Source organism: Camelus bactrianus, chromosome 12 (assembly GCF_048773025.1).
Source record: "Camelus bactrianus isolate YW-2024 breed Bactrian camel chromosome 12, ASM4877302v1, whole genome shotgun sequence".
Lineage (NCBI taxonomy): Eukaryota > Metazoa > Chordata > Mammalia > Artiodactyla > Camelidae > Camelus > Camelus bactrianus.
Window position 1 is genome coordinate 22,168,113 of NC_133550.1, and position 21,733 is coordinate 22,189,845.

Consider the following 21,733-nt stretch of genomic DNA (forward strand, 5'->3'; position numbering starts at 1 on the left):
GCGCACGGAAATGTGTTATTCATACGGCGGAGCACAGGTGCTGACCCCCTTCGCGCTGGCGCTCTTCATTATAAAAATAATAATCCAGTGAGTAAAACGTTTTCGAATGTAGGTCTGTGAACCACTCTAGCAAATTAATTGAACCCAAGGAAGAGGTTGTTGGAACCTCCAGTCCACAGCCTGTGACAGCACTGGTGATAACCTGGAATTGTGACTGGCATCAGAAGGGGGTGTGTGCAGTCTTGTAGGACAGAGCCCTTAACCTGTGGAATCTGATGCTACTTTTGGATAGATAGTGTCAGAATTGAGCTGAACTGTAGAACACCCAGCTGATGTCAGAGGTGGGAACCCCCACATTTTCTCACATTGGAATTAGGTGAAGAATCTTAGTTGGTAAACAGAAGTGAGATCAGAGTGCGACTATCGTATGTGTTCATCATGATATGTAAATATTTTCTTTATCTACCTTCTTATTTTCCTGTCCCACTAAAATGTAAGTTCCATAAGGGAGGAGTCATGTCTATGTTGTTCCTAAGTGAATTTCTCCTATCTAGGTGACCAGTTCCTAGTGGGCACTTGCGACCTATTTGCCACATAGATGAATGTAATCTATGCTGTAGATAATATTGTATTTATTCGCAGATCAGAACCTGGGCCCAGGGAAGTGAAGTGACTTATCCAAGGTTATAGAGGTAGTCAGTGATACATATGTAATAAAATGTCAGATGCCAAAGTCCATTCCCGCTGCCATTTAAGAAGCTATTTCTTTTCATTAGTTTCGGGGAATCCAAGATGAATAGCTAAATTATGAAAGTCGTTGGATTAAATGATAACTGAAATAAATTCTTCCCATCATTAATTTCAAATTACATTTAATTTTAATATTGTTAGTGGATTTATACTGTCTAGAATTAAGGAAATTTCATAGAGTCAGCATAACAGAGTAAAACTTCCAGGCCCTACTGTATATATTGTGCCAATTTTTGTCCTGTTTCTGAAAAGTGGATAACATTTATTTGGGGAAGTATATTTTGAGTTCCCACCTCATTTAAGAGAAATATTAAAAATTATTGTGCTTTATTTCTTCCCTCCCCAATTTTATTAGTCCCTGATGTGAAGAAGATTGGCAAATTATTGTTTTTAGCTGAGTCCATTATAAAAATCAATTTATTATTGTTTTTTTAGAAACCCACACAAATTAGCAAGTTCAAAATGTTTATTCTTAAAAGTTTCTCAAAATTCTAAAATAGGTAAAAATCACCTTGCTTTGTCTAATCTATTACAGTTTTCTATTCAAACTAGATATTTAAACTGGAGAATATTTTCTGCAATAGAGGATAAACTATCAAACTGGTGATCAAAGTCAAGTGAATATCACAAAGAATGTTCTGGAGAAAGTGTGTGTCAAAGATGAGATTCTCACAATAGAAGAGTAGATGTTGTATGATGAGTAGAAAGGCCATTTGGAGTCTTTTCAGGATAAATCTGTCTGTACCAAATTGTAGGTCACCACTACTGTGCTTCATTCTCAGATGGAAGTTGAAATAAATGAATACGTGTGCTCTCTGAGTAAAGGCTGACTTTTTCAGTTTAGTGCTATGAAAAAAGTGACTCCTATTGTCTGAAAGAGCAGTGTTCTGTAGGGTCTGGAAAACATTTTTATACTTTCAATGGTAAATTTTAAAATGTTGTTTACAGGGTCCTATATTGTACAGCTGGAGGCAAAGTCTGAGCCCATTTCACAGAAGCATGGAGCCTTGATGATTGTATGGGTTCCCATGGAGACATGCACAGGGAGGAGCTTTTCAGTCTTTATAGTCAGAGTGTGCGTTTGCTTATGTTAGGTTGTAAATCAGTGGTATTTTAACTGCAAAAATGAAATGCATAGTATTTTGGCAATGTAGTTTTTAAAATTTTTAATGCACAAGGAGTTGTAAAAGCTAGTAATTAGGGGAAACAATCTTTCCAAAATAGGACAGTTTTGAGTGACAGTATGATTTTGATGTGCCTTACTACTTCCCAGGCACCTCTTTATGCAGAGCACAGTATTAGATAGAAGGCAGAGGACATCTCTTATTCATTGTTTATCCTCCTATTCCGACCACAGCTGGTCAGCCTGGATGCAGGTCTTTGGAGACATCCATCTAAATGATGGTGGACAAGCCTCTGCTTAAACATGTTCCAACACAATTACTTCCCACCTCCTCAGTCAGCCCACTGTGGCTTTGACGACTCAGGCAGAAACTTCTTCTTCTCTTCAGTGAACGTGTGCTTTCCTGTAAATTCCTCATGCCAGGTCTGTCCTCTGAGGCCTCACAGAGCAATTCTGAGCCTTTTTCCTTGTTAAAAGCCCTTTGGACATTTGAAGGCAAATACAGTTGCATAAAATTTGAATTAGTCACATCATAAAGTCAGATTCTGACTTCTCCCTTCTAGGACTTGGATTTGAAGAGGTTTGTTGTATGAGTTACCTTTTCACTCATTTAAATCATACGAATCTTGTAGTGAACTAAAATCCCAATGCCTTTTTCTCATGCTCTTTTTAAAAAATTTTTTTTTTTAGTGGAGGTACTGGGGATTGAACCCAGGACCTCATGCATACTAGGCATGCACTCTACCACTGAGCTATATACCATCCTACTTCCCATTACTGTCTCAACCTCTTAAACATCTCCACCCATCCTTGTGTAGTTGGGCTTTGAAATTTGCATTTATCCCTCTTAAATTTCTTCTTGTACTTAACCCATCATTTTGGCTTACCAGGATCTTCATGGATTCTTCTTATATTATCTGATGATCCTTTATCACTCTTTTATGTCACCTCCAGCCTCATCTCTCATTACCCTCACACACTCGGCTCCATACATACAGTTAGAAATATGATTGTTGAAACAGACCATGGTATATCTCAATCTGAGTCATCACACATACTGTTTTGTACTACTTTTCCTCTTTTTCATCTTCTAACCCTTATTTCTCAAGCCTTGACTGAGATCTCTTTTTCTAGGACTTTTTTTTTTTACATTGGGTGAGATGGCCCGTCTATAACCTCCCATAGATGTTGTATTTTTGTTAAACCTAGCACTTATCAACCTACATTACAATGGTCTATATTTTTACTTTTCCTCATTTGCCTATAAGATGCTGAATACAGGAATATATATTTTTTTCACCATTGTAGCTCCAGTCCCCAGCACAACACGTGGCATATAATAGGTCTTTACTATGTATTTCTTGAGTCAAATGGCCTCACCAAAGTGATAATAAGCATGTGTATAGGATCAAAGAACCTGTCCAACGATGTGTCTCATTAAACCCTGCTCCCTCAGTCCATAATCTGTGTTTTAGACAATGGTCTTTCAACCAGTTATGGGCTCATTACACTGAGCCACTGCCGGCACACATGTCTTATCTCTCCATGTCTACAAGGACATCACCAAATATCAGGCAGCCCTGTTAAACGCCATCCTGAAACTCAGAGATACTATGATACGGACTTCACCTGATCTATCAACCCCAGAAATGGAACATTTGTGTTGATCTTGAACTATAATGGTATTTAATTCTTACATCCAGTTTTTTATTTATCTTTCTCTGTATTGTTTATAGAATGCTTTAATCTCATCTCAGTTTTCTGTAGCTTTTATTTGTATTTGCAAAACATCTTTAGTAAACTTAGAATACCTACTTTTTAAAGAAATAAATATTAAATGCATTTGAGTTCTCACTGATCTTTGTATTTTAACTCCACCTTATGACCTCATGTCTTAAAGTGAAACTTTTAAATTTATAGTTTACAGGAGTCTAGAGAAAGGAATTAAGCTTGAGTACATCCGTGTATGCCAGACAGTTTCCCTGCATTATTGTTTATTCTTCAGAAAAGATTGCAAAGTAGATTTTATTAAACCTGCTTTGTATAAGAGGAAAGTAAGCCATGAAGCAAGGAAGGGGCGGAGTTGGCACTGGAATTCAGTTAGGTTTGGTTCTAAAGCAGAGGACCTCTGTGAGATCTGATGAAAGCCACAACCCCTTCCCAGTAAACGCTCAGGAGCCACAGATCAGTTGGGAGTCTTAGTTATAAACTATAGGAACAAATTTGATTTTGAAATAGAAAGGGACACTTTATGTTTTTAAGATATTGGTAGTTCCCAGAGTCACTGGGACAGCTGTAGAAACAGGAAGAGATTAGTCAGCCAGGAAGAAATGTCCAAACCCACCTTCCAGACGTGTCTGGTGAGGAATCCATTGTTGAAATTCTGCAAAACACTAGAAGCTGCAGTTTGCACTGCTATTTCTGGAATTTAATGCTGTTGGAACCACTGTGGCCACCTCACTTTTTTTTGAAAGTGGGTAAAGTGCATTTATTTTCTTATGTGTGTGTGTATGTTTAAAGAAAAGGAGAAGCCGCCCTACTTCCAGCACCCAATGTGCACCGGGCTTGGAGAGGGTGGAGCCAGGGCCAGCCCTTAGGAGAAGCTGTAGAGGCAGAAGGTGATGGCATTGACCTTGTAGTCCATGAGGAGGATGTGCCGGATGTGCCTGGCTCCTAGGCCATCCCACCCAGGGCGGAGAAGTGCCACAGCTTCATCAGGGTGAAGCTAGACATGGTGTTCTGAGCCGGAATCTCACTGTCCTGGATCAGCCCCGAAAGGAAACCTTCCCTCAGCAGCTCCCAGCTCTTCCACCCAGAGTCCATGCACAGAATGGAGAGGCCAGTCTCCCACTGGAGCAAGACCTGGTCAATCTCAGGCAACAATGCCCCATGTCTGCCCAGCTTCTGCCCAGCCTTCCTGAAGGTATAATGGGAAACGGAAACTCTCTGCTGAGCACCTTCTGCAATTTTACGGCAAAACCCAGTAAACCTGGCATGTGAGGATTCCTAGCTGATCTGGCACCTGCAAAGAGTTGAAATAGTGGGCAAGTTCATGAGGAGCTAGGCTGTTGATGGTCAAACAAAAACATTCCATATACTTGGTCCTGCAGCAACAAGCATCAATACCTGTAACATTATAAACACGGACCCATGGCAACCAACATCATCACCTTGTCGGCATCACAAATGGGGCCTGCTTCCCGGGCCTGCAAGCGGAGCGGTTGCACAGGGCCCCACGCTCAGAAGGGCATGCTCTTGCTTTAATGCTCTGTTGCCACCATCTTGGAATGCTTAATAAGTTTTGAACTGAAGGCTCCAAATTTGCCTTTTGCGCTGGGTCCTGTGCATTAGATAGCTGATTCTGACTACACACGTGGTCCTGTAGCAACCACCACCAACCTGGACCTGGAACTACCACACTGCCACCACAGAGACGTTCTGCTGGGATTGCCAACATGCCAACCTCACAGACAAAGTCCTGCAGCAACCCCACTCCTACCCTGAGAGGGAGAGAGAAACCCATGGAACACAAATTTTGTCTGTATTTTAGGGGGTTATTGGATTTCTTCTCTGTGGTCCCAGGTTAAGACTCTAGCTCTAAAGCCCTTTGCACACCATAATACTATCTCCAGGACTAAAGGAATAAATATTTTTTTCCCAGTTTTATGGAGATATAATTGACGTAGCACTGTATAAGTTTAAGGTGTAATGATTTGACTTACATACATCATGAAACAATTACCACAATAGGTCTAGTGAACACCCATCATCTCATATAAATACAACATTAAAGAAATAGAAATTTTTTTTTCTTTGTGATGAGCACTCTTAAGATTTAGACTCAACAATTTTCATTGCTAGTTTTGTATTATTGGTTTTCTGTCTGCATGATCTGTCCATTGACGTAAGTGGGGTGTAAAAGTCCCCTGCTACTGTTGTGTTACTGTTGATTTCTCCTTTTATATCTGTTTATATTTGCCTTGTATATTGATGTGCTCCTATTTGGGAGCACATATATTTACAATTGTTCTGTCTTCTTCTTGGATTGATCCCTTGATCATTATGTAGTGTCCTTCTTTGTCTATTTTGTTTGATATAAGTTCTGCTATTTGGCTTTCTTTTGATTTCCATCTGCTTGGAATACCTTTTCCTATCCCCTCACTTACAGTCTGTGTGTGTCTTTAGTTCTCAAATGAGTCTTTTGTAGGCAGCATATATACAGGTCTTGTTTTATATTCATTCAGCCACTCTATGTCTTTTGACTGGAGCATTAGTCCGTTTTTATTTAAAGTAATTATTAATATGTATGTTCTTATTACCATTTTGTTAATTATTTTGAGGTTGTTTTATAGGTCTTTTTTGTTTCTTCTTCTTTTGTTCCCTTCTCTTCTGATTTGATGAGTGTCTTTAGTGTTATGTTTGTGTTCATTTCTCTTTTGTGTGTGTGTATTGACTATAGATTTTTGGTTTGTGGTTACTATGAGGCTTATATATAGCAATCTACATATATCTGTGACTATGGTTAATTGCTGATCTTTAAGTTCAAATGCATTTTAGCAACCCTGCATTGTTAGTCTGTATTCTATATCTGTGAGTCTGTTTCTGTTTTATATTTAAGTTCATCTGTCTTTTTTTTTTTGATTCCACATATGAGTGATATCATATGGTATTTTTCTATCTCATTCTGGCTTACCTCACTTAGAATGGCATTCTCCAGGGACATCCATGTTGCTGCAAATGGCATTATTTTATTCTTTTTTTATGGCTGAGTAGTATTCCATTGTATAAATATACAATTTCTTTATCCAGTCATCTGTTGATGGACATTTAGGTTGTTTCCATGTCTTGGCTATTGTAAATAGTGCTGCTATGAACACTGGGGTGCAGGTGTCTTTTTGAATTAAGGTTCCCTCTGGATATATGCCTAGGAGTGGGATTACTGGGTCATATGGTAAGTCTATTTTTAGTCTTTTGAGGAATCTCATGCTGTTTTCCACAATGGCTGCACCAAACTGCATTTGGGTGGGGTTGATTCTTGACATGGCTAGCTGTGAAGTTTAGGGTGCCCACTGGTGTGTGGGGCTGGATCCTCACATGACTGGCTGAGGGGCCCAAAGTGTCCCAGCACTGGTGCTTGCCTACTGTTGGGCATGGCTAGGGTCTGGGTTGTCCGAGGGTAGTGCCAGCCTGCTAATAGGTGATCTGGGTCTTGACGTGGCTGTCTGGAAGGCATGGCGGCCCTGGGGCTGGTGTCAATCAGTTTGTGGGTAGGGCCAGTCTGATGGCTAGCTGTGGGGCCCCTTGCAGTCCTGGGGCTTGTGTAGTTTCACTGGTGGGTGAGGCCACATCCTGGGCTGTCTTGTGTGCGAGACTGGATCCCAGTTTGGTTGGACAATCAGGGGTCCTATGGCAGCTGGCCTGCTGGTGGGTGGTGCTGGGTCCCAGCACTAATAACCTAGAGAGAGGACTTAAAAATAGTGCTTCCCAGCACCAGTGACCTTGTGGGGGATGAGATTCCAAAATGAGTGCTGCCAAAGTCTGTGTCCCCAGGGTGAGTTTCAATTGCCTTTTGCCCCTCTGGGAGGCTCTCCAAGATTATCAAGCAGATCTGACCCAAACCCCTTTCAATTTACTGCTTCTCAGAGTGTGTGAGAGTTTTGTGTGTCAAGACAAATGTTCTGGGGGCTTGTCTGCCCGGTGAAGGACCCCTGGCCTTGGGAGACTGCTGTGGGGCTCGGACCCCTTCTCCTGGGGGAGAACCTTTGTAATTGTAATTATCCTCCCATTTGTGGGTCACCTAACTAGGGGATGGTCTCTGCCCCTACTACCAGTCTTGTTGTGGTTCCTTCTTTATCTCTTTATATCTGAGCTGTAGAAGATCTTTCCTGCTAGCTTTCAAGTTACTTTCATGGATGGTTGCTCTGTAAGTAGGTGCAGTTTGGCTGTGGGAGGAGGTGATCTCAGGGTTTTTCTACTCCATCATCTTGGCCACTCCTCTTTCTAGAGGAAGAAAGATTTTGCTTGCATGTGGACAAAGGACACTGTGATTTCTTGATCTTAATCTGAATGAGTGTAAACTTAGAAAAGAATGTAGATGTTTATAATAGTAGAGCATATCCTGTCTGTAGAATGGTGAAACACTGAAAGATATTTTGTAAGTTAATAAAAGCCTGGTGCTTACAGAGTGGTCATGGCTGGAGATCTGAGAGTCATCAACACAGATGCAGAAGCTGAATTAATTAATTCAACAATAAGTATTGAGCACCTACACACGCTGGGCGTTCTGCTAGACATAGACAAAAAATTTTTGAGAATTAACACATGTTACTGCCTTTAGAATTTCTATCTAGGCACTAAAGCCTTAGGGAGAACAGGTAGACCAAATATAGGAGATACTCAGATACTCATAATTAAAAGGATATGCTTGTAAACATAACTTTTAAATTTTCTAGGAATTGAACTGTAATTCTGTCCTTGACAATTGAAATCTGTAATTGCAATTCAAAAATAGCAATGTCATAACTAAACATTTGGGGGGGGTACATTTAAAAATATGACATTTAAATTTATACATGAACTAAAAAATGAAGCAAGTCCTGTCATAATTTGACAGGCATAATCACTTACCCTGTAATGCAAACAGTAACCTAATAGCAAGATGCTAATAGTACCGTGGTGCAGGTGTAGCTAATTAGCTATTGGATTAGGCTGAATCGAATCCTCTTCGTTTACCTGTGCATAATGTTTGTGCAAAATGCAAATGTGAGCTGTAAGCTGAAATGTTCAAGTACCAACCCTGGCTCATGGATTGACCTTGAAACAATGAGAATTTTGAACTGGGCAGCAGTCATAGCTTAATTGTAGCTTAGAGCTCAGTCAGATTCCTAGTTCTCCTCTTGACGGTCAAGGTCTGCCCTCAAGTAGGAAGTTCAGTTACTTTGGGCCCTGGCCAAGTGACTAGGTGCGGAGACAGAAGTTATTTCTCATTCTCTTCCTATACATTCCTAGTTGTCGGATTGCTCTGGGAGAAACGGTAGTAATTACTAGTATAATTAAGGATCATTTGTTTGTTTATTCAGCAAGTATTTCTGGACTGCCTATCAGATTCCTGCATTCAAGATGTAGTAGAAATGATAGAGATATATGTTGAGTGAAAAATAATCACTTGAGAGTTAAAAAGGGCTTCCATCAATAATTTGCGAACTTTGCACTGACTTCAATGAGAAAATTATTTCTGCTTGTGTGATTGAAGTATAAAGACGTACTCAAAGAGTTTATTTTACTCTCTGACACTTTTCAGCCTCTTTTCCATTTAGTGGGAGAAAATGCTAGTTCTGGCTGACGAGATCTGAGTCTACTTCTGGACTGACACTGTGGGGAGCACTGTGATCATGGAAGGGGGTCTATATTTTATAGATGATGCGGGAGATGGTGGAACTGTGTGGAGGAGAAGCTCTTGCTGACTCCTGCAGGATATGTCAAATGAGGAAAAAAAAATAACTCTCGATGCATTAGGAGAATCTGAGAGCTTTTTCTTTAGTAAAGGGTTTTGGGGTTGTTTTCTAACACCAGACTACCGAGTCCATCTTGATGAACACAAGCACTATGGTGTGTTTTCTATTCTGGAGGATTTGTTATTGTTGCAGTGTTGTCTATTGCAGCAAAAGACCGTAGATGGATGACTATTGCTAACAGGCAGCTTAGCTAAGTCATAGCATCCTGTACCATAGATTATCAATCAGCCATTTCAAGGAATGTGCTAATATGGGATTCTCTCTAAGATACCTTGTTATGAGATGAAGGGAAGGTTCAGAATAGTGTTCACAGCTTCAATTAGTATAAAAAAGAGATCTATCTACCTATCAATCTATCAATCATCTATCTACATTATCTGCACACAGAAATGAACATATGTGGTCTTTTTTATTGTGGGAAAACATACATAAAGTTTAACCATTTTTAAATGTACTGTTTAGTGGAATTAAACATATTCACATGCTTGTGTAACTATCACCACCAACCATCTCTAGAACATTTTCTGTCTTCTCAAATGGAGACTTTACACCCATTGAACAATAATTTCCCACTTCCCCCTTACCCCAGTGCCTGGCAACCAACACCCACTTTCTGTCTCTGTGAGTACCTCATGTATGTGGCGTACACAGTATTTACTCTTTTGTGACTGGCTTATTTCACTTAGCATAATGAAGGTTCATCCATGTTGTAGCATGTGTCAGAATATCTTTCTTTTTGAAGGCTGAATAATATTCCCATCATATATATATATATGTATATACACATACATATATATATGACATTGTGTTTACTCCATCTCTATTGATGAATACTTGGGTTGCTTCTAACTTTGGGCTATTGCAAATAATGCTGCTCTGAAGATGGGTGTACAAATATCTGTTCAGATCCTTGCTTTCAACTCCTTTGGGCATATACCCAGAAGTGGAATTGCTACATAATATAGTAATTCTATGTTTAATTTTTAAAGGAGCTTCCATATTGTTTTCCACAGCAGCTGCACCATTTGCATTCTTACTGGCAATGGGCGAGGGTTTCAATTTTTCCATATCGTCACCAATATTTGTTATTTTCTTTTTTTTTTTTTTTTTTAAGATAGCCATCCTAATGTGTGTGAAGTGGTATCTCATTGCACTTTCGATTTGCATTTCTCTAATGATTTCTCTAGAGTATAAGTCTAGAGGATTTAAAAGTTATAAATGATAATAGGAAATCTTGCTTGAGTATTTTATTAAGCTATGGGCTAACATAATTTTCATTATTCTCTAAATTAGCTTTTGAAGATAAACCAGAAAAAGCAATTAAATTTTTAAAATAAAAAAAAATTACCTTTCCCTTAAAAAAATCTGTTTCAGCTTTATTGAGGTATAGTTGAAAATAAATCTGTGTATGTTTAAGGTGTACAACATGATGGTTTCATGTAAACATATATTTTGAAATGATCACTACAGTCAAGCTAATTAGCATTCATTATCTCATGTATTTATCTTTTTTCTTTTCATCCCTCCACCCTCCCCTCCTCTGGCAACCATTAGTTTGTTTTCTCTATCTATGACTCTGTTTTCATTTAGTTATGTCTGTTCATTTGTTTTGTTTTTCAGATTCCACGTATAAGTGAAATCACACGGTATTTGTCTTTCTCTATCTGACTTATTGCACTTAGTGTAATACCCTCTAGGTCTATCCATGTTATTGAAAATGGCAAGATTTCATTCTTTTTATTGGCTAAGTTACATATATCTTCTTTATCTACCTATCAGTGGGCACTTAGTTTGCTTTTATATCTTGGCTATTGTAAATAAGGCTGTAATGGATGTAGGGGTGCATTTATTTTTTAAAATTATTGTTTTTGTTTTCTTTAGAAAAAGACTCATTGGTGGAATTGCCGAATCATATGGTAGTTCTATTTTTAATTTTTTGAGGAAACTTCATATTGTTTTCCATGGTGGCTGCACCAGTTTACATTCCCACCAACAGTGCATGAGGGTTTCCTTTGCCCAAGACAATCTATAAATTCAGTGCAATCCCTATCAAAATACCAAGGGCATTTTTCACAGAACTAGAATAAATCTCAAGTTTGTATGGAAACATAAAAGACCTCAAATAGCCAAAAAAAAATCTTAAGAAATGCAAACAGGAGGTATCATGACCCCTGATTTCAGACTATACTACAAAGCCACGGTAATCAAAACTGTATGATACTGGCATAGAAATAGACACACAGATCAATGGAACAGAACAGAGCACTCAGAAATAAACCCACACACGTATGGTCAGTTAATCTACAACAAAGGAAGCAAGAATATACAATGAAGTAAAGACATTCTTTTCAATAAGTGGTGTTGGGAAAACAGGACAGCTACACACAAAAGACTCAGACTGAACTACTTTCTTGCACCACATACAAAAATAAACTCAAAATGGATTACAGACTTAAATGTAAGACCTGAAACCATAAAACTCCTAGAAAAAAACATAGGCAGTGTGTTCTTTGACATCAGTTTTAGCAATATTTTCTGGATCTGTCTCTTAAGGCAAGGGAAACAAAACCAAAAATAAACAAATGGTATTACATCAAACTAAAAATTTTCTGTACATTGAAGAAAACCATCAACAAAATGAAAAGGCCACCTACTGAATGGGAGAAGACATTTGCAAAGGGTATATCTAATAAGGGGTTAAGACCCAAAATATACAAGGAACTCATGCAACTCAACATCAGAAAAACAAACAACCTGATTGAAAAATGGGCAGATGAGCTGAATAGGTACTTCTCCAAAGAAGACATATGAATGGTCAGCAGACGCATGAGAAGATGCTCAACATGGCACCAGGGAAATGCAAATTAAAACTGGAACAAGATTTCACATCACATTTGTCACAATGACTATTATCAAAAAGGCAACAAATTACCTTTCCTTTTTCACCTTCTTCAGATGCAGAGTGATGGCTGGTATTTGAATAATTTTCATTTGCAATTTTGACCAATGAAATTTCTCACATTTCCCTTAGCATTTGAGTGGTACCATTGTGTAGTGGTTAAAAATGCAACTTCTAGACTCAGGCTACTTGAGTTCCAAGCCTGGCTCTGCTACTTATGGGGTGTGTGACTTTGGACAAGTTACTTAACCTTTCTATGCTTCAGTTTACTCTTCTGTAAAATAGGGATAATATTGGTACCTAACTCAGAAGGGTGTTGTGAATATTTAACAAATAAATATATCTAAATCACCTGGAACACTTTCTGGGACATAGCAGATAGCAAATGTATTGGTTATTATTATGGTAAAGTTTAAATATCACAAATCATTTCATGACAGTACAGCATATGTATTTGGAAAATATGTTGACAGCGTTACTTAGACCTCAAGTAAATGAGTGAAATAGTCTATTTATTATGGTTTCTGGAGAAGAGGCTATGGCTTTGAATAGAGGGATTTATCTGGTCTGTGTTAGTTCAATAAAAAGTAGTTGAAAGTCACCTTTAGTACTTCTCTTAAAAGTAACTAATCTTTTGATACCATGGGGCCTTGAATCAATGGTTACAGATCAATATTTTCTATATACAATTATTGTTCCCTTTCACCTTATACACTATAGGCTGAAAATCAACACACTGTAGACTGAGAAAAATCAATGGGGTACATTTGTGGTTTGGAGAGCAGTGGATAGGAGATGTATGTCCTTTTGGAAAACACATACAAAGGAAATTATGTAAACACCTTCTCAGAGGAATCCTAGAGTAATTACTGGATGAATTTGTGATCCAACAGGTTTCTCCTCAGTTACTCCTGGAGGGCATATCAATTCATTTACCTTGCAGTAGACAGGCTATCTCAAGAGTCCAAATGAAGACCAAGATTGTCGCTATTGGAGTAATTGGCTCTGGTGCACCCAAACTCAGAATTTACAAACTGCCTCTCATTTCTGGCCCATTTGGCCTTCATTTTCAGGGACAATTACTACTTACTGCTTTGAAAGGAATCTTATTTTCAGCAGTCTCAAGGAAACACGTCTGAATGGTTTTGAGCTTTCTGTGTTAGGGGAACCAAATTAACTTACTATCAAAAGCTAATTCACATTGTGAAGTATGTCTCTCTAACAACATGCATTCTGTCTCGGGGAATTGAAAAAGCAGTGCCAGGATTTTAAAGTCAGGACCTCAAGAGCGTTGGTTGGCCTTTGTACTGGGAGTTAACTCTGCGATAACTTTCAAGAAATAAACACATTTCGGCGGCTCGGATGGGGAGTGAAATTTAGTGCTGTGCTCTGGCAATCCCCAAGTGCTGTTTACCACTTACCACAGGTGAAGTCTGTGGTAGGAGAGCTGTGAGATCTTCTCAGGTGGATGACCACTTCTTTCAAACAGGAGAAAGCCTGAGAGGAAGAATTTGTATTTTCACTTTCTGAACATACAGGTTCCAACGACCCCCCTCCTTGGGCTCAATTCATTTGCTAGAGCAGCCCACTGAACTCAGAAACATTTAACTTTCTAGATATGGAAGAGATGTGCAGAGTGAGGTGTGGGGAAATGTCTTGGATCATCCACAGCCTCCCCACGATTGCTACTTTTCCCAAATCTCTACCTGTTCACCAACCTGGAAGCTCTCTGACCCCTGTCCTGCTGGTCTTTCCTGGAGGCTTCACTACATAGGCGTGATTGATGGAATCATTGGCAATTAGTGGTTGACTTCAATCTCTAGCCCATCTCTCCTTCTTGCAAATCTGGGAGTAGGACTGAAAATTCTCCTGGCAACCAGCCCCCATCTTTAGGTGAGGGTCCAAAATTCACCCAATTAACATAACAAGAGACATCTTAATCTCACTCTTAGGAAATCCCAAGGGTTTGAGGAGCTCTGAGCCAGAAATGGGGATGAAGACTAAATACATATATTTTAATGGTGAATCACAATATCACAATTGCCTAGGATTGACTCTGCAGTGCTGGGAATCAGGGAGTAGTTCTTTAGACCTGGATGGGAGGCTGGATGTCATCTGACCAAAACCCTTTATTGTGTGGATGAAGAAAGAGGCCTGGACAGGTGAAGTCACTGGTGAACAGACAGAAGCAGGCTGGGGAGGACTGGACCCCAGGTACATCCATGAAGCATGTCTTATGCTTATGGGACCAATACATATTTTTTGGGAGGGATGAATAATAAATATTTTAACAAAAATATTTATTATTCATCATGAGAAAAATAGACTATTAGATTTAGTTTATGACTTCGTATTGTTTTAATTTTTAATTACATATTGGTGAGAGGGTACCATTCATGATTTATGGCCCCTGTAGGTCCTATTTTGGGCTGAAATTGGGTCCCAGTTCCTCCTATTTTGGGCTGAAATTGGGTCCCAGTTCCTCGTTTTTTCCTCGTCAACATGCCGTCTCTGAGCACCACTAGATGTTTTGATACACCAGAAAAAAATGACATTTCTGGCCCTTCAGTATTTATTTTAATTTTAAGTGAAATGAATACTGAAATAGATGTATCATCTATAATTTATTTAAAACAAAATTTCCAAATTCTTAAAAAAAAATTCAGTTGGACTAAAAGGTCATAGATTTCAAGTATGAAACTATAGCCTAGGAAACTCAAGCAAAATATTAATTTTTGCCAATAAATAAGCATGTATTATAATAGTATGAATAAATAAAAGGTGACATATATAAAATCATGCCTTACTAAAATAGGCTTTGGGTAAAATGAAGAAAATTAAATTAGCCACAAAAGGTAAAATCATATATCTGATGTAATTTATAGCTCTCTTAAGACATGCCAGCTTTAAAGAAATGAGGTCAGTGGTATCATCAGTCAGTTGCAAGCAGATCTTTGTACAAACTTTTCCAGCTGCTGATAATGCTTTTTCTGATTCCACACACGTCGGGAAGCGGCGGGGCAAGCTATAGGCTAACTCCACACCTTTACTTTTGACTCTTTCGTCTTCAAATGATCCCATCTCTTTGAAGAGTACTTTTTGAAATTTTTTGTATTTTTTTTTTCCAGAGGGACAATCTTTTTCTTATGGTAAGCTGCAAAATATTTTGCTTTGAAGAAAGCATTTCAGGGTTGTCTTTGACTTTCTTAGTTTCATCACGGAGAGACCGAAATTGAGGGATCTTTATCAACTTCCTGACAGATTCATATGTCACTTGTTCAGAGAGCCTTTGAATTAGAAGAAGACTTGACCTTTCAGTGGAAGCTTTGCGGTTTCACATCTGGTTGCTTATTGCAAACTTCAGGGCTGTGGTCTTGCCCAGACTTAAAAAAAAATGAGGTCAGATTTGTTTTGTGGCATAAACTGACCAATTGAGTCACTGATTTTTGAATACATAAAGGATTCAGATTTCATATTTTTTCAAATATTAAAACAACAGTATCATCTAGAACTAAACATGTATTTTAGTACTTAAAAGTAACGTAGTATACAGCAGAATACTGGAAATGGTGTCACCAACTCTAGGTATCACAATGCCACTTTTGTTTATGCTCCAATAAAACTTTATTTGCAAAAACTACCAGTGGGCTAGCTTTGGCTTCTGTGCCAACCCTTGCTTTAGAATATCTAACATGACAGCAAATACCACGTTGGCCTGAGTAACCATGACACAGTCAGGTTTACTTTTTTAAAAAATTAAATTAATTTTTTAAATTGAGTTATAGTCGGTTTACAATGCTGTGTCAATTTCTGGTGTACAGCACAATTTTTCAAGTCACACGTGAATATACGTATATTCATTTTCATATTCTTTTTCCCCATGAGCTACCACAAGATCTTGAATATATTTCCCTGTGCTATACCATAGAAGCTTGTTTATCTATTCTATATATACCTGTCAGTATCTACCAATCTCAAACTCCTAGTCTGTCCCTTCCCACCCCCCTCACCCCTGACAACCACAAGTTTGTATTCTATGTCTGTGAGTCTGTTTCTGTTTTATATTTAAGTTCATTTGTCTTCTTCTTATTTTTTAGATTCCACATATTAGTGATAGCATATGGTATTTTTCTTTCTCATTCTGGCTTTCTTCACTTAGAATGACATTCTCCAGGGACATCCGTGTTGCTGCAAATGGCGTTATGTTGTCGTTTTTTATGGATGAATAGTATCCCGTTGTATAAATATATCACAGCTTATTTATCCAGTCATCTGTTGATGGACATTTAGGTTGTTTCCATGACTTGGCTATTGTAAATAGTGCTGCTATGAACATTGGGGTGCAGGTGTCTTTTTGAATTAGAGTTCCTTCTGGATATATGCCCAGAAGTGGGATTGCTGGGTCATATGGTAAGTCTATTCCTAGTCTTTAGAGGAATCTCCATATTGTTTTCCACAGTGGCTGCACCAAACTGCGAAACACCACTGTTTGATCCTTTTTCTTCTTCTTTTTGTCTTTCTGCTTCCTGGGCTTGCGATTGATTCAGGTTTGTAAGATAACTTCATGATGTAACTTCATGATGAGTTGTGCAGTCTCTCATGAGTTGGGCTGTGAACTTGACCACTTTTTATTTCTTTGAGGAGATGCTTTCTTACTTTCAAGCAACTGCCTTAAAAATGGACTTTTGCAACATAGCATGTCTATTAGTGGATCTAGGATGTTAATTTTGTATGTAGTTCTTATCTATTTGACAACAAAAAAGGTTTGACAGAAACTTAATTAGTAAACAAAGGTGAGAAACTAAGTCTTAACACCCAAACTGAGAGCCCCTACTGGAAGTTTATTTGCATGGGTGCATTCTGCTGGGGGGTGGTGGTGGTGCCATTTGATAAAACTCACATAGCCAGTTAAAATAGTTGACCAACTTAATGTTGTAGAAACATGACCTCAGCCATGAACAACCTTTGTGCAACTACAAAGAAGGTTATTCCCTAGGCACAACCATGTTGGTGTGCCTGACCTTGAGTTTCCTAGGTATTTCCTAAGTAGTGTGTGAAATTGCTTTATTTGGGGGTAAAAAATAGTCAAGTAGCAGCAGTTTCTTGTGGCTCCATCTATAATTTGTTTCATGAATACTATTTCTAGCATCTTGTTCTCTCCCATTATTTGGGGGGAATATTTATAATAAAAAAACAAACATTGTTTGTCTCCTGTTGTCACTCCCACCTCTAATTATAGGAATGGAGACTTGATAAAAATCAACGTCTGGAATCAGACATTGGCAGGAGGGGTGGGAGGAAGCTGCTCTGGGGCTTCCCTGTCCAGGGGTCTGCTCTGGTCTCCACCCAGAAGGGCTGGCCGTATGGTAGGTGAGCGTTCTGAGACATTTGTGCCATTCCTTCACATCCTGTTTACCATTTTTTTCTGGTCATATCACACCAGCCCCAAATCATCCAAGCTGGAAAGCCAATATCTAGTCCTAACCAGGACATACTCATTCATAGTTGAGTGAACCTCAGTGCACAACTATCTGCTCTGAAAATAGGCTTTATTAAGATAGAATTATGTACTGAGTCCACTTAAGAAAAGGTCTGTAAACTCAGTGCACAATTTCAGCTTTTGTAAGGAAAGAAGGCTCCTTTTGAACATTCTTAAAATTCTAATATGTTATTTAAAAAAATATTTATCTTACTAACTCAAAAGGTACGGTTTTATAACATTGTTTGAATGCATTTTCCCTCTTCAATAGTCCTCTTGTGTATGGCATTGATATTATGTTTCCTAAAATGAATACAAAGGGAAGGACTGTAGTTAAGGTTAGATGCTTTATTAAAAAATGTATGTTGTGGTTCTATGACATGCATAAGTATTATAAACCAGGTTTTAACTTCAAATTTCATTTTTGTCTGAGACCCTTAACTAGAAAATCAGACATAAATAAAATGATGATAAATAATAAAAATACTACAACAAATAAATTTCACGTATTCATTTATATTAGAGAAAACTGCTTTACAAAACGTAGTCACAGTGCCACTGGGCGACAAGAGAAGTAATTCCTTCGCAGTGTCACCTCTTCCGTCAGACAGACAGCAGATGGCACTGCGCTGCCCCTTTTGTCTGTCTTTGGTAACGAGATGGGGACCCCGTTCTGGCAGAGCTGAGCTGAAGACTGTAAACAACATGTTCAGAATTGGGTGAGCAATTGAAGCTACGCATTTAGCATCATAATTCACCTCCCTTCATACCGATTTGTGTCCTCAAGGACATGGTTTTTGTTATCCTTGATCTAGGGGGCTTAATGCATTGGATTAACAGTGCTCATTACTGCTAAGGGAACCGGCTGCTTGTCAGGAGAAAGGACTCAATTGTTGCTGTGGGAGGTTGGAAGACTGTTCTTAGCAGCCCCCATCAAACACCAAGAAAAGGATGCTCTCTTCTTCCTCAGTTTGTATTTAAGGGTCATTTGGTGCTTGGTAGTGAGCTGCGATGAAAAGATGTGACATGTAACTTGGAGAAGTTTGTGTTTAAGAAGGTGACCCACAGATAGTAAAAAACGATTTTCTGCCCATTCATACCTCACTACAGTTTCATTTTGCTGTGTTCCAGCCTTGTTGTGCTGATTGCTTCTGATGCTCACCAACAACCTCTCCTCTCTTTGGTCTCTTGGTCTATGTCTGTTTCTTTACCTGGGTTTGTTTCTTTAGCTAAATTGTACTTGCTGACCTTGGCAAACAGATATGTTTAGCTTAATTTCCTTAAATATTTTAATAAAAGTGCTTTTTGTGGGAAAATGATAGCAGCTCAGTATACTAATCATGTAATTTTCAGCTGGATGAGATCTTAGAGATTACTTAACCCACTTGGTTAAATAATATGGTGAGAGAGTGATGCTTAGAAATGTACAGTGATTCAAGTGTGCATAGATGCAGAGAACTCTGACCCAGGCTTCTCCAGTAGTTTAACAACGCACTTTATGTTATGCTCTATTGCATTTTAAAACAGGTTCAGATCAGAAACGTCAAAGTTAATTTATGTCACTGACATGATGATCATGGATGGATTTTGGCTGGTCACACTCGTCACTCACAGCCATACATGCAAAGCTGTCCCCAGCTTTCCTGCCAGGCACTGGTCAGTGCTCTGCCCCTGTTCCCTCTGATGTGCCTATGCCAGCCACAAGCCCCTTTGTACTGGGGTTTGACTGTGGTCTTCTCCAGGCTGGGAGGTTGTTGGGAACAGGCTTCCGTGTCACCCATGTTTGTCTCATGCCCTGGGCCCTGCATAATGCCTGACACCCCTTAAGGATTCAAACATGTTAACTGAATGAATGAATGAATGTTTATGGAGACTACTCTGAAAATGGCAAACTTAGGTGCTATGGGAAGCCTTCCTTGGACTCTGAACACAAAGACATGCTGGACCAAAGATAAGAGAAACCCTTAACTAGCCAAGCTTGAAAGCAAGAATACAAATCCTCAAATACTGAAAAGCGAGAAAAAGCCATAGTGCAGAATGCCGCAGGGTGAGAGCAGGACAGGTCATGTGTAGGAGACATTTTTCACTAGGTGAGTATCAGGTGAGTTCCTATTCATGGGCTCTTCCATGACAAGCAAACATTAAACTGAGCTACTTTTTATACCCTAATGAAGGGCCCTGGCACCAGGGCACAGAAACTTGCTTAATGACCGTGTACCTTGGAAACCCCTTCTTTTGCATGTCTCCAAGGAGCCACACGAGCTGTGCTGAAGTCACATACTTAGGATGGTAACTGGTGCAAGAGACAGCTGATCAAGTAAGTCAGTAAAGACAGGGGCCTCCAGAGTCACTCTAAACACCTGAAGTCTGTACAGGAAGCCAAGGGAGAACCACACATTAGCCAACAGCCTAATAAATTGAGTGTCTCATTCCATAAGAAGATTGTTCTTATAACTCAAATACATGATTTTCTGGATGTTTGGCAGTTTTTTTCTCATTCATAGGTGCGAAAAGATTTGCAATTGCAGAAATGGATCTGCAGGAACTTTCATATTTTTTCATTAAAAAAAAGTCAACACAAAAATTGGAAGCAACCAAGATGTCCTTCAGTAGGTGGATGGATAACAGTGGTACATCCAGGCAGTGGAGTACTATTCAGCACCGAAAAGAAATGAGCCTATCAAGCTATGAAAACACAGGGAGGAAAAAGAAATGCATATTACTAAGTGAAAGAAGCCAATGTGAAAAGGCTACATACTATACGATTCCAACTATATGACATTCAGAAAAGGCAAAACTATGGAGACAATAAAAAGATCAGTGGTTGTCAGTGTTTGGGGTGGAGGGAGAGATGAACAGGCAGAGCACAGAGAATCTTTAGGGCAATAACAATACTCTGTATGATACCCTAATGGTGAATACATGCCATTATACATTCGTCCCAACCCATAGAAGGCACAACACCAAGAGTGAACACTAATGGTAACTATGGACTTTGGGTAGTTACAATGTGTCAATGTCAGTTCTGCCGTTGCAACAAATTTTCCACTCTGGTGAGGGATGCTGATAATGGGGGTGGCAATGCATGTGTAGGGTAGAAGGCATATGCAAAATCTCTGTACCCTCCCAGTAGTTCTGCGGTGAACTATAAATTGCTCTGAAAAAATTCTCTTAATTAAAAAAAAAGCCAAAAAAACGAAAACAAAAACAAAAACAAAAAACCCACCCCAAACAAGTCAACAGAAACATGACTATGGGTGCTCAAGACACTTACTTATGGTCATTATTCCAACTTCTTCCAACTCCTTTGGGTTGTACAAGAACCCAAGAGGCTCAGTGGTGCCTTCCTTATGGGGCGGACCATCCAACATCATTCCAGTGTGGTCACAGCTGGTGTCTGTCCAAGCCATGGGGCTTGGAGGCAGACAGCTCTGTGGCTTCTGGACCAAGCTTGGGCACAAGAGCCTTGCCCATCTCTGAAAGCTCCACTCCCAGGGGCCTGATCTGCCCGAGTCTTAACCACTTAATCCCTCCTCACCCCTTTCCCTGCAGCACAAATGCAGAGAGAAAAAAACCAATGTAGTATCTTAGAATATTATCCCACCCCAGCCACAGGGTAGGGACAAACATGTCTCTCCACCTCTCCCTTTCTCAGGATGTTGATAAGATGCGTTGTGGTCTGTGAAAGCACTTTCTCAGCTGTACGCTGCTGGACAGAGGAGGAGCCCCAGCTCTGGGGAAGGTGCCGGGTGGGACCTGAAATTGGCCCTTGCTTGCGTTCTCCCTTCAGGATCTAATATATGGTTGTGTCCTTGGGTTGAGCACCAGATGAACTGATCGTGTTCACCTGTGCTTAGGAGTTTGTTGTCCCCAAACACAAACCTTTAAATCTTAGAATCCCATTCAGTAAGATGAGATGCTCTCATTAGGAGAGCATCTGAGAACAGAGGTCAACTGAGTGAACAGTG

The 21,733-nt window shown here is 39.3% G+C and overlaps 1 protein-coding gene and 1 non-coding gene across 3 annotated transcripts in view; one reads left to right on the forward strand and one right to left on the reverse strand.

The window, feature by feature from the left end:
- The window catches only part of GXYLT1 (glucoside xylosyltransferase 1), a 96,213-nt gene that overhangs the window by 52,112 nt on the left and 22,368 nt on the right, over positions 1-21,733 (forward strand). The gene's annotated exons all lie outside the window — the stretch shown is intronic.
- TRNAT-AGU (transfer RNA threonine (anticodon AGU)) lies at positions 2,564-2,638 on the reverse strand. Its single transcript has one exon. It is a non-coding gene; the product is annotated as a tRNA-Thr (tRNA).